The sequence below is a fragment of the Pteropus medius genome, unplaced genomic scaffold, assembly GCF_902729225.1.
Source record: "Pteropus medius unplaced genomic scaffold, Ma_sr-lr_union100, whole genome shotgun sequence".
NCBI lineage: Eukaryota > Metazoa > Chordata > Mammalia > Chiroptera > Pteropodidae > Pteropus > Pteropus medius.
Genome location: NW_024350319.1, coordinates 22,020,936 through 22,034,455, shown reverse-complemented (window position 1 = coordinate 22,034,455; position 13,520 = coordinate 22,020,936). Strand labels below are relative to the sequence as shown.

The window sequence follows — 13,520 nt, the reverse complement described above, 5'->3', positions numbered from 1 at the left end:
TGTGGAGGTAATAGTCCAGTGGGAGAAACAAAAACATACCCAAATAATCATGCAATTACAGTTTCAGCGAAGTGTGATAGGAAGAGACCAAGGTAGGGAGGTCCACAGGCATTTCTCAGAGGTAGAGATAAAAGCTGAGATCAGATGTATGAGGGCTGAACAACTCTCCAGGCACAAAGCAAAGCACATGCAAAAGCTCTGTGGAGGGAGGGAGCTTTGAGGGATTGGAAGAGGCCAGTGTGCCTGGAACAGAGACAGCAGGATGGAATGTGGTCTGAGCAGTGAGAAGAGGTGGAGGTGGGAAAGGCACCTGATTTTGCAGGGCTTGGTTAGTTAAGAGGGTTTGTCTCAGAGAATGGGAAGTTATTGAAGTAATTTACCCCGGAAAGTGACAGGATCACATAGCCTTACATAGCCTTTTGTGTGAAGAGATTAGAGTGGGGCTAGACCAATTAGAAGTCTAGGTTAGTAACTCCCCACTCCTGACAAAAGTTGGTTGGTCTAGGGTGTTGATGGAGGAGACAGAAGAAGACAAAGTCAAGCAAAATTTGGGAGGTAAGATCAACAGGATTTGCTGATAGATGAAATATAGGAGGGAAAGTTAGATTAAGATGTCTTTTAGCTTTCTTATACAATATAAATTTGGTAGCAATTAAATTAATTGAAATTGACTTCAAATAATGGCATGACTTAAAGTTATGCAAAATTTTGCCTCAGATAAAATGTCAAGGTTTCAAAGTTTTTAGCTGGGTGAAGGGCATGGTTCTACTTCCTTTTTTTTGGTATTTCCTAATCTTGTTAAAAAAATGGAGAGTTTTTCTTTTTCTGAAATGTTTATCACAGCGGAACCGCTTCTGGAGATTATAAATGTAAATTAGAAGATAACCAGGGCTATCTAATTTCTAGGCAAATAATTTTGGATATTTTGTGCTGATAATTACTATCATCCAGTCACTTGTAAATGTACAATAAAAGTAATTTATATTGCCCTCATTATTCTTCTTGATCTTTTTTCCTGGAATTAGACCGGAATTAGTAGGTAGCTTCTGTACCAAACTAAATACTTCTAAGAATCTCTTCGTTGATATTGGATGGCTGCCCGTCTGGATCTCACATTTGTGCCCATGTTCTGCCCCCTGCCGGACTCTGGTGTATCGAGAGGACTTGAAGGGGAAAGTGATTTGCAATCACAAGTGCATTTTACTCATTGATTACTGTTTTTGAGAGAGACCTAGGTCACCTCTCGGGGAGCTCAAGTAGCCTTTCGAAGCCTGCAAGTCTGCATCGCGCGCCCGCGGCCTGAGAGACAAGCGCGTGGGCGGTGCGACAGCGCGAGGCCCTCAGCAATAAGCGTGGGGTCGCTCGGGGCTCCCGATGGTTGTGCAGTGTGCAACCCTTACAAGAAAGGGGCGGTTCAAGAGAGTGAGGAAGTCAGCAATTTGTAGGGCCGAGGACAGGGGCTTTGAAAGAGGCGGAGGAGCGGGATTTCCCCGCCCCGTTCCCCACCGTCCAATCGCTTCGGCTTCTCCTTGGCCGGCCAGCCCGGCCCCTAACCTGCTCGAACCCATTTTGCTGTGGAGGCGGCCGGGGCTCTTTAAGGCCCTGCCGCGCCTGCGCTTTGGGCTTTCCTGACGCGGCCGGGCCGGACCGCGGAGGGACTGGCGGGCGCACTAGGTCGGGGTCGCGTAGTGGTTGAGGCAGCGACGGCGGCGCGGCAAGCGGTGAGTGAGGGGCGGCGGCTGCCCGGAGCTCCTGAGTGAGCGAGGCGCTCGAGAGGGGACGGGCAGGGCGGCCCGCGGAGCCCGGAGCGGAGCCTAGGCGCTGAGACGCGGCGGCGCGGCTGCCGGCTGGATGGCAAGTTAATGTTTACCGCGGAGTCCACCCAACGTTTCCAAGGTGAGAGGCGCCGCGCCAGGCCGGGCGGGCCGCGAGCCCGGGGCGCGGCGAGTGGGGGCCGCCACCAAACTTGCGGCGCGAGCGGGGAGGGTGCGTCCGGCCCCGCCGGGGCCTAAGTTCCCTGTGGCCGCAGCGGCCCGGGATCCTCCTCCCTTGCGCGCTAGGGAAGAAACTCTGCAGCGAGTCTTCCAGTGGAGTACCAAGGAGGAGGAGGGACGGGCCGGCTTTGGGGACGCCTCCCCGTAAATTCTGTGGGGAATTCTGACCCTTTACCCCTGCCCTCAAGGCAAGAAGTCCATTCCCTCTGGGTAACCTGACCAGGTGAGACCCTTCGCGCCCCTTGCAAAGTTAGCGTCTTTATTTGGCCCCCGGGATTCTGCGAAAGGCCGCGTCTCTAGGCAAGTGATGGGCAAGCCAGGTGTGCTAGATGACTCCCAAGGATGCAGTTGGGGAGCGGTTGTAGCCATCACTGAATCACCTTATGACTAGCGGGGCAAGCCTCAAATTAACCGCAGAATTTCCGGTAGGTAGGATTGTGGTGTTGGTGTTTGCTTTAGAGTTGCTGTGATTTCTTCGTGTCTATGTGTCATTTGGGGGCCTTACATCAACTCACTTTACATCCTTTCACTGAAGAGTTAAACAAAACTTTTGGAATGATTCCTTCTCTTTGCTCCCATCCATTGCTGTTAGAGGTGATTTCTAAAAGCGGCGTTTTCTTGCAAAGATAACTTTTTGGGGGATAATAAGTTCTTTGCTGAAAGAAAGAAATCCAGTGCTTCATGAAGATGAAGAAAAATTATTTGTTGGTAGTTTTTACCTTTTTTTCTGGGCTGATACATGTTGGTGCTATTTTTATTTTTAAATTTTAATTGTAAACTTTCTGCAGTTTACCAGAAGCTCCTTTTCTATTCTAAAATACTAGTCTTAAGGTTTATGAGAACTTTATGTCAAAGAAATCTTAGAAAACTTATTGAAGTATGATATACAGAAAAAGTGCACCCTACTAAGTGTGCAGGTAAAGAAATTTTACTAAGTGTACCATCACAGATCAAGAAACAAAACATTATTAGGTTGGAGTTTATACCTAGGGCTGGAATTGTTGGTTTATGAAAAGGTATGTGAGTGATAAAACTTTAGTATTAGGTACTGTTGAACATTTTTCCACAGTAGTTGTAACAATTAGCAGGAATGATATTCCAGTTACTTCACATGCTTGATCCTTGTCAATTTTTAAAACTTTTGCTCTTCTGGTAGAGGTGCAGTAATATATCATTGTGGTTTTAGCTTGCATTTTCCTAATGATTATGGTTGAGTATCTTTTATTGGCCGTTTGTTCTTTTTTGTGAAGTGCCTATTAAGTTTTATTTATTTATTGACTTGTAATTCTTTGTTCTGGATAAAAGTCCTTTCTGGGAGACACACACACACACACACACGTGCTATTAAGTCTTAATTTTAATGAAATATACTTAATCTTTTCCTTTATGATGACTGCTTTTTGTGCCCTGTTTAAGAGATCTATGCCTAGCCGAAGAATATGAAAATATTTTTCTGTGTTACTTTACAGAAGTTTGATTTTGTTTTACTTTTCACATTTAAGGTATACAATTAATAGTAAATTTCAGATGGGTCTGCAGGGGTCAAGATATGCTTTTTACTACATGAATATTTATTTGACCCAGCACTATTTATTGAAAATACCTTCCTTGCCTCTCTAAGTTTTCATAAATCAGGTGACTGTATGAGTGTGGATCTACGTTTTCATAAATCAGGTGACTGTATGAGTGTGGATCTGTTTCTGGACACTATTATGTTTCATTGGTCTATTATTCTTGCACGAATGTCACTGTGTTAATTAATGTAATGTTAAAATAAGCCTTGATATATGGGAGTATAAGGCCTCCACTTTGTTCTTTAACATTGGGCAGTTTTTGGCACTTAGGATTTCCATGTAAATTTCAGCATCTGCTTGTTTATTTCTACAAATTTTGGAAAATGAAGTTGAATTTGTATATCAATTTGGAAAGAATTGACATCTTAACAATATTGAGTTTTCCAATTTGTGAACATGGTAACTTGGTATAGTCCTCCATTTATTTAGGTCTTAAATTCTAAGACTTTAATCTTCATGCGGGACCTAATCTAAATATACCTTGTATCTTCTAGTTTTCCGAGGGCCTTTTTTTTTTTTTTTTTTTTAATTTATTTTTTTATGGTATCTCCAGTGTCTAGGATCAATTAAAGATTAAGGATGCTGCCCCTGCCCTTAAGGGGCTTAGAGTTTAGGAGGAGTAGTAGATATACAAGAAAAGACATTGATCCTCCACTAGGGAAAAAAAGTGCTACGTTGAAAATTGGTTTGGCTGCATGCAAAAGGGGCATTGAAATCAAACTGCGGGAGGTAATATACCTGGCTCCCAGTGTTCTGAGAGCTGGGCAAAGGAAGTGGTTTGTGGGGGCTACTATTCACAATACAGACAGTAGTTCCCCCTTATCTGCAGGAGGTACTTTCCAAGACCCCACAGAGTGCCTGAAACCACAGATAGTACCGAATCCTACACAGTATATGCTCTGTTTTTTCCTATAATACATACCTTTTCACTTAAAGGAAGCACTTTATAGATTCTCTTCAGCGCATCTAAATTGCCAGCATCACTACTCTTGTGCTTAGGGGCCATTATTAAATAAAATAAGAATTATTTGAACACAAACACTGTGATACCGCAAAAGCCTGTCTGATAACTGAGATGGCTAGTGACTAATGGTTGGGGAGCATATACAGCATGGATGAGCTGGACAAAGGGATGATTCATTTTCCGGGCATGATGGAGTGGATAGAGTGGGATCGTGCAAGATTTCAGCACACTACTTAGAATGGTGTGCTATTTAAAACTTATGAATTGTTTATTTCTGGAATTTTCCATTTAATATTTTTGGACCGCAGTTGATTGCAGGTAACTGAAACTGTAGAAAATGGATAGGGTGGATTACTGTCTTGGCTTTCAGCTTTGAACATCACTCCACTCTTCTCTTCTTGGATCTGGAGTCTCTCCAAGTCATCGTTTTCAAAAAATTAAATTTATGAGAGGATGTGAATGGTAGGGAAAGGAAACCGAAGGGTCTATACACAGACTTCACCAGACTTTCTATAGACTTTAAACCACTAACCTGCTCTTCAGCACTATACTTCTCCCCTGCTGACCATACTCCTGTGGACTCAAATGCTGAGCCTTACTGGGGTTCTGTTAGGCAAATCACTTACTGACCATATTTCCTTCTTCAAGCATCCCCTCATCTACTTAGTTACATATTCCACTATCTCTTTTCTTGTTTCATGAATGCCATTCCTTCTCTTATCTGTCTGAGAATGTTAAAGGTAGTTTCTTTAAGCTTTCTTCTTGCATACTTCCTTCCTCCAAGTTCCTTTTTTTTTTTCTAGTTGGTATAATCTCAGCAGTAGAGGCCCTCTCTAGACATTTGGTAATCCTCGATAGTTTCCTCATGATTGGGAATGAGTGACTAAAAGCTGGTTGAAAGTTCAGGGCTTATTGATTTACAGTTTTATCCTATAATCTAGAGTCTAAAACTGGTTTGCAACTTTGGCTGCACATTAGATTCACATGGGGAGCTTTAAAAAATATATATGTGTATATACACATGCGCGCGCGCGCGCACACACACACACACACACACACACACACACACACACACTGCTAGTAGACCAAATACATTAGAATCTCTAGGGTTAGGACCCAGATAGCAATAATTTAAAAAAATTTAGATGTAATTGCATACAGTAAAATACAGATTTTAAGTGTATTTAGTTTGATAGTTTTGCCATGTGTACACATCTGTAATTAACACAAGATATAAAACATTGTGAAAATTGTAGAAAATTCCTTCAATATCCCTTTCTTCTATGTTTTCCACTCCCTTTCCAGAGGCAACTACTATATTTTGAATTCTATCTCCATAGATTAGTATCAGTATTTTCTAAAGCTGCCCAAGTGAGTCCAGTGTGTGGCTAAGATTGAAACCATTGGTTTAGGTGGACTGTTTAAGGTGATCTCCAGAGTCTCTGTCTTTCATTTTGTCCTGGACAGGTTTCCCAAAGCATATCTTTCAGTTTTCTGGTTGGAGGGCAGAATTCTGGTTGCCAGTGATCTGGGAACTCAGGAAGATGGGGCTAGGTAATGAGCCATAGAACATTTAGTATATAAGATAACATAATTTATCTCTTGTTTTTAGGATACCCATGTGTGTTCCACCATGTATGGTTCACCCTCTTGAGAGAGAAAAATCTCTAGTCAGCTACCGCATTGAGGGTGGGCCACCCAGCAACTTGGAAGAAGAATGGGGTCTAGGTTTCTAACTGTTCAGATGGCTTTCACCTGATGCTTTCTTTATTTAGTCTTCCCTCCCCCTCTTTGTTCCGGCAGTTCCTGAGCCTTTGAGGATTCTGTAGTGTAAACTGGGTTTGTTCTTAGTTGTCGGCAATGGTAGCTTACCATTTGGCTGTGTTTGACCAAGCAGTTACCACTCATCCATCTACCTTCCAGCTTCCAAAATTGTATTGCTGTTGTTTCTTTTTCCTATTCTGTCCTTATGGTTTGTGTTCTAAAAACAGAACAAATCAACAACACAAATTTTTTCTTTATCCTTGTTTTAGTAGAGTTTGGGAGGGAGCAAAATTAGATGTGTGTGTGTCAATCTGCTGTCGTAACCTGGAAGTCCATCATCTGCTTTCCATTATTCAAAATGTGTTGCCATTTGTCCTCCACTGTTGTCTTCTTCCTGTGGGGTTAAAGCTTTTAAATTTCTTTACTATCATCTAAATAGAATGTCAGGATGGAGAGCACCTAAATATTAGATCAAACTGTCATTTCTCTAGAAGTCCCAAAGTTCTTTTGAGAGGTATTTACTGTCCCAGAATCTTATAATCTCAGGATTGGAAATGATTTTTTTAAAAAGCTAGCCTGTTGAGCTATTTGATACTTTCTGTAGTGGGAAACTCATGGTAAAGAGATGAGTGATTGGAGAGACTGATTAGGCTGTGTGTGGATCTCTGTAAGGGGTCTGGAAATCCATATGTGCATTAAATATTTAATATGGAATGAATAAGTAATAGATCCTACATATTTGTAACATAAAATTATTAAAAAGTCATGTGGTTTTATTTCAGTCAATCATACTTAAATCCAACTATGGTCATGGGAGGAGGTAATACTCAGTATTTTTTATTTTGAAAAAGATACTACACCAGAAGAAGTTGAAAACTATTACTAAAGGTATAGTTGTAGAGATCTTAGTTTATAGTTCACATAAACTGAAAAATTAATTAGAATTACCTATTAAAAGCTCTTTGTTAAGCTCCACTAATAGCTTTGTTATTCTTTAAAACACTAAAACACTAAGTCAGTTGTTTTCCACATGCTCCTTGAGACAGAGTTCATGGTGAAATGAAAATATTCTCAACATAATTTGCTTTTTCTTAGGCTAAATTTATAAAATTTAATGTATTTACTTTTAAATTATGTACATCTTTTTCTGTGTTAAAATGTCCTTTTTCACATGTAATTTGTGATGGTAGGTGGGTTTTCCTTGTTTTCTATAATGTCATTTGAAAAAATAGAGCTGTCAGCTCTGTTTCTCTTCCAATTAATTTTTAACAAGTTTTATAAAATGTATCACATTGTTTTACAAATGTATCACTGCTCTATTCTCACTAGCTTTTTTGCTTCACAATTATTTTTATGTTTGCATATAAAATTCAAGATTATCAAAGACGACATTGGCAGTTATTACTATTTATCTTGATGGTATAATAATTCTTCCTTATTGGAAACATAGGGGTTAATTATTTGTGTTTTGTGGATAGAACCTGTTGACTGTGGGTCCTATATGTTTGTTCAGAAAAGGTCATCCCATATCATTATTGCAGGTTGCCTGGTGTTTTTATTTGTTGCCATTTATAGCATCTGTACTTCAAAACTGTTTGCAGATGTGATGTTTGCAGTTTATTCTTCTGTGGGTTCAGTGCTTGTTACTTGTTCTTTGTACTGATCCAACCCTCACAGTTCTCTGGAAAGTGTTCCCTAAAGCTGGTTAAACTGGCTATTATCTGGGTCTTCATTGTTCGTTTTGCTATTTAGTGTCTTTTGAGTTCATGATTAGGGCTCTATTGTTAAGGAACTGCTAACTCTTGTGTTCTAGGAAGGGACTTGATGAGAGATAGGAACAGAACTGGCTTTATTATGGATTATTACTCTTTTTTTTTTTTTATAGGAAAGTGTGAGCACTGATTTGAAGATGGAGATATTGTCTTTTGAGTTTGTGCTCCAATGATTAGGTGCTGTCTTCTTTGGCCTGGTACAGCTTTTTTGCTATGCCAGAAGTGAATCTATCCTCAAAAATTATGCTAGTAAATTTGTTAGAACAGTGTTAACAGATACTGGATAGTGTAGCTTTAATGAACATTGTATAATGTGATATTTTAATGAGATAGACATAAGAAAGAAAAAAAAATTAATATCTTCAGGTAAACCAGAAATCAGGACAGTTTAGAAGATTGAGCCAAAATTTGATGGTGAGAAGATAGACTGTGAAGTAAATCGAGAATGAATTTTAGGGAATAAGCCCATGAAAAATGTAATGCCTTTGAATGTTTATTTGGAATACATGTCAGAGATGAGCATAAAGTTAAAGACTCAACTTGGCTGCCTTTTTGAAAATGTGGAGAAGCTTCTTTTCTACTGCTAGATCGACAGATTTATAAAAAGGTTATGAAACATGATGGTACATTTACATTTAGCATGCAAGATCAGAAAAATGAGTCAGTAAATGATCTAGAAATTTAGTGAAGTTATAAACATTGTCCATAAGTCATTAAAAACCACCAAAGATAACATATTTAGCATCTTGTATGTGTTGAGCATAATGAAGGGTGTTGGGAAGATAATGGTGATCTAGTCTACATCAGAATCCTTGCTCTCACAAAATTTCCAAATCAGGGGAAGACAGTTGATATATTCTTGTTTCTGAGTGAGGTGATAATTTTTTTTTAAAGATAACAGTGATTCATTTGTGTTAAAACTTGAGGCTTTTTATAAGTTCTAAGGAAAAATGCTGAAGTAAGTTTAAATCTTAATATTTGCCTTAAAGTTTTTTAATGTAAAATTTACATATGGTGAAATGCACAGAACCTATACAAATGAATGAATTTTGATACCTGTATACAGCTGTGTGACTTTCTCCCGCTTTCTCCCAATAATCCCTCATGATTCCTTTAGTCGATCCCTATTGTTCTGATATCTTTTACCACAGATTAGTTTTTCTTGTTTTTGTACTTCACATAAATAGAATAATACAGTGTGTATTCTTTTCTGGTTAGCTTCTTTTGTTCAATACAATGTTTTTGAAGTTCATTCACATTGTTGCTCATACCAGTTTCTTTTTCAATTCATGTGTAGTAATGCATTGCATAACTATTACACAATTTGTTTATCCATTCTCCCATTTGTCTACTACGAATAAAGCTGTTATGAACAGTTGGCTACTCGTCTTTTTATAGATATACATTTTCATTTTACTTGGATAAATAACTAGGCGAATTACTGGGTCTTAGGGCAGATGTATGTTTAAATTTAGAAGACATTGCAAAACAATTTTTCCAGGTAGTTAAACCATTTTACAATCTAACCAGCAATATATGAAAGTCTACTTGAATGACAAATCAAAATCGTGTTTCAGAAAGATTATTCTGATACAATAGATATAAGAACTGAAATGAGGAATACACACAGTAAACTAATACAGTCGAAAACTGATGTATTCCTGTTCTAAGGAATTGATAGGGAGGGAGAGAATCTTATGGATTCTAGAGCTATGGTATGTGGGGTGAAGATAAGGGAGGAGTCACTTGACCCCCATGTAGCTGCCATGGTCTGCTGGATATTGGTGTGTCAGTTATTAAAAGAACACAGTGGAGGAGTAAATTTTGGAGGTAAAGGGGGTAATAATTCTGTTTTGTTCATATGTAGTAATTGGGGTAAAGGAAAGTAGATGAGATAACTCTGGAAATATGTGTAGTGAGGAGAGAGCCCAGGATGGAATTGGAACTTTGGGGGCCATTGATATTTAAGAAATGAGCTGATGAATAGTAGTCTGCCGAGGAACAGAGTGAGTAGCCACTACAGAAGGAAAACCAGGAAAGTAATTTAACAGAAGCTGAAAAATAGAAGTTTGAAGGAGGGAGGGGCATGAATGTTTATGTGAGTTAAAAAATAAGTACAGCTTTCTTGGAGGTTAATTTTTAAAGATATCTGTTAAAACTTAAAATTTTATGTTATTTGATGCAATAGTTGCACTTTATGGAATAACTCCTAGAGAAACACGCAATTGTGGAAGGATGTGTTTAGAGGAGTTCATGGGCTCTTAGTATATAATAGTAAAAAATCGGAAACAACCCAAGTATCCTTCAGTAAAGGTTCATCTAAATAAAATATGGTGCATTCACTTGATAGAATTCTGTGCAGCCAATGGAATATGATGTGTGCGTGTGTGTGTGTATTAGTTTCCTACTGTTGCTGTAACAAATTAGCACAGATTTAGTGGCTTAAAAAATTAATCTTTTATAGTTATGGAGGCCAGAAATCCAAAATATTTTCACTGGGCTAAAGTCAAGGTGTTGGCAGGACTGGTTCCTAGCATAGAATGTTTCTTTGCCTTTTCCATCTGTTAAGAGTTGCATTCCTTGTATTTTTTGCCTTGCATTCCTTGGCCCCTTCCTCCATCTTCACGGCCAACTACATGGCATCTTCAGTTGGGCCCAACCCAGATAATTCAGGATAACCTCCTCATCACAAGAGCCTTAACTTAAACACACCAGCCAAATCCCCTTTGTCATTTAAGATAGTAATCACAAATTCCAGGTGTTATGAGGAGGACCTCTTTAAGAGGCCTTTATCAAGCTACCACATAATACTAACAAGGACATGAGATCAAGGTATATTAAGTAAAAAAAAAAAAGAACAAAACAAAAACTCAGGTATGTATATGTGATCTCATTTTTGTTAGATTAAAAACATACACATATACCCATGTTAGTGTATGTATGGAAAAGAAATCTATGCTGCTAACAGTGGCTATCTTTGAGAGCGGAATTACAGTGATTACAGTGTGTTTACACTTTCCATTTTTGTCTGTGATATTTCAATTCTTAACTAAAATGTATTTTCTAATCAGAAAAGTCAAATAAAAGGAGAGAGTATTGTTCTGGGTCACCTGTTGAGGGAGATCAAGTAAGATACAGCGTTTCTTGGATTTAGCAACAAAGAGAGACTTGATGAGCAGCGTTGGTAAGTGTGGTTTTAGTAAAATGGTATGGTAGAAGCCAGATTGCAGTGAAGAAGCGGGAGGTGAGGAAAGGAAGAGTGAATGCTAAACATCTTTCCCATTGCTTAGCTATGGGAGTGGCAGGATTCTGTGAGACCTGGGGTACTTAGGGGAGATGTAAGATCCAGTGAGATTTTTAAATATGGCAGAGCAGCATGTTTAAAAGTTCAGAATAGAAACTGTGAAGAGAGATCGCCTGAGTTCCAGGTTTAATTCAAAGAGCATGAGGCCTGGGATTTTTTGACTTTGACAGAATACCTATTTGCCTGTGGTAGAGAGATGTGGACATGGGTAGTAGTTAAGCTTATAATATTTAAGTTTTCTTTAATATTATCAGATTAAAAAAAAAAAAACAAACCAAAACTCTTGCAATCCTAAGTGCTTCTTTGGCATCTTCTGGAAGTCTAAAGTTATTGTGTAAATTTAGTCTTGGTAAGATACTCTCATTGTGTTGGCTTGTCCCAGAAATTCTTGATTGTTTCTGTAGCCTAGTATATGAAGTTCAAGGAATAAGACCTAAGGTCTCTAGGACAACATTTTGGGGATTTTTTTTTTTTCTGTTATCATTGAAACTTTATTTTTAAAAAATCTGCTTATTTAAGTTTATCAATTTTCTTTTGACTGTGGAATTTTAGAACAGGAAAGCATTGGAGATATATATCATTTATGCCAGCCGTTATTCAAGTTTCTGACAAGGAAACCAAGGTTTAAAGAATTTAAATATCTTGTGAAGGCCCTACACATCTTAATAGAATGTGATACTTTTACCTTGTTGAGGTACTTAGGACCTTTTAAAAAATTACTACTTTGCCCATACTATATTTGCCAGGACTTCCTGATTTTTCATATGCATCCTTCAGTCCAGTTTTGTTTAACATAAATTTTTTCTCATAATTTCATCATTCTTCCTTTACCAGTGTCAATGTAATTAACTTAATTAAAATGATTAGCATTAAAATAGAATTTCTAGGCCTTTGCCATGATCTGAGCACTTTTTACTCATTTGGAGAATTATGTTGCAGATGCTTGATGCCATTTTAGGATTTTATAGAACAGTAGTAATTCATTTTTATTTCCCATTGTGTATGGTGTGAAAATCCTTAACATTCCTTGATCCAGTGCTTGATATATTATATTGTGCTTACTAAATAAAAAATTCATATAATATGTGATATATTTTCTGAATATATCTGAATTTGTGCTTTTTTCAGACTAGATTGAGACATAAGGAAACATGTATTTTAGTACTCTTGCTGCTGCCAGGAAAAAATTGTGTGTGCGGATATGCCTTTTTTTAAAAAAACAATTTTTTGTTTGTAACAATGGAAGGTTGAGGTCAGGGAACAGGCTTAGCTCCTTACCCCCGAACTTGAACACCATAGCTGTAGCAATTTTAGTGCAGCTTAAATGATTAAATTTTAGTTACTTAGTGCTCCTATTCATTGTATTTTAGATAGCATTCTCTCTTCTCAGTTTTAGTACAAAAGTGTTTGTGGAAAATTACATCAGTAATTTGGTAATACAAGAAAATATTTCACATAATAATAATTGTCCCTTCTATGAAGGAAAACAACCTTAGTTTTTGTTGAGAATCTAGTAAAATTCTGTATTACAAATAATTTAATTTTGATAAGAGTTGATGGCTGGAAAAAAAAAGGTGGCATAGTGTAGTAGAAAGAACAAGCATTTTGCTTTGTCATTTTCTTTGTCATTTAACCTCCCTGGATATGTTTCCTTATTAGAAAAATTTATATTTTTGTATTTACTGTACAAAGTTGATCATGAGAAATGGAATATAAAGTACCTGGAATAGTGCCTGGCATAAGTTTTGGTGCTTAATATAAATAGCAGCTATGATTTTGTGATGATGATGATGATATTAAAGGAAGACTAAAAAAAATGCAGAAAAGTGCAAATGAAATTGAAGGTAATATATAAAAAAGATCTGTCTTAATAGCAGGATTGGTTTCAATTTTTTATTTAGCTTTGAATGACCAAAATAGCTAAGTAGATTACCAAAGCATCCTATAAGACAATTTTCTCATATGTTACTATGAGGAATTATATTGTCTGTCTCATAAAGTTGTTGTTTGATGCATTGTATGTGCCTAAAAATACTGATTATATTTTTTGGATGGTTTAGGTTGGCCTAGTAGCAGGAGAGATTTGTAGGTTTGTATAATTTTTTAATGCATCATATTTACTGAAGTATATAGCATTAATGTCATTTT

At 37.8% G+C, this 13,520-nt stretch overlaps 1 protein-coding gene across 6 annotated transcripts in view; it reads left to right on the top strand.

The window, feature by feature from the left end:
* Positions 1 to 1,568: 1,568 nt before the first annotated feature.
* The window catches only part of EVI5 (ecotropic viral integration site 5), a 183,586-nt gene continuing 171,634 nt past the window's right edge, over positions 1,569 to 13,520 (top strand). For 3 of the 6 annotated variants that reach the window (XM_039838847.1, XM_039838844.1, XM_039838848.1), the window contains exon 1: positions 1,569 to 1,896. The gene's annotated coding sequence lies outside the window, so the exon portion shown is untranslated. Of the gene's footprint in view, positions 1,897 to 2,011; positions 2,218 to 13,520 lie in introns of those variants that run through there. The other 3 variants (XM_039838849.1, XM_039838846.1, XM_039838845.1) reach the window with 3 other exon arrangements.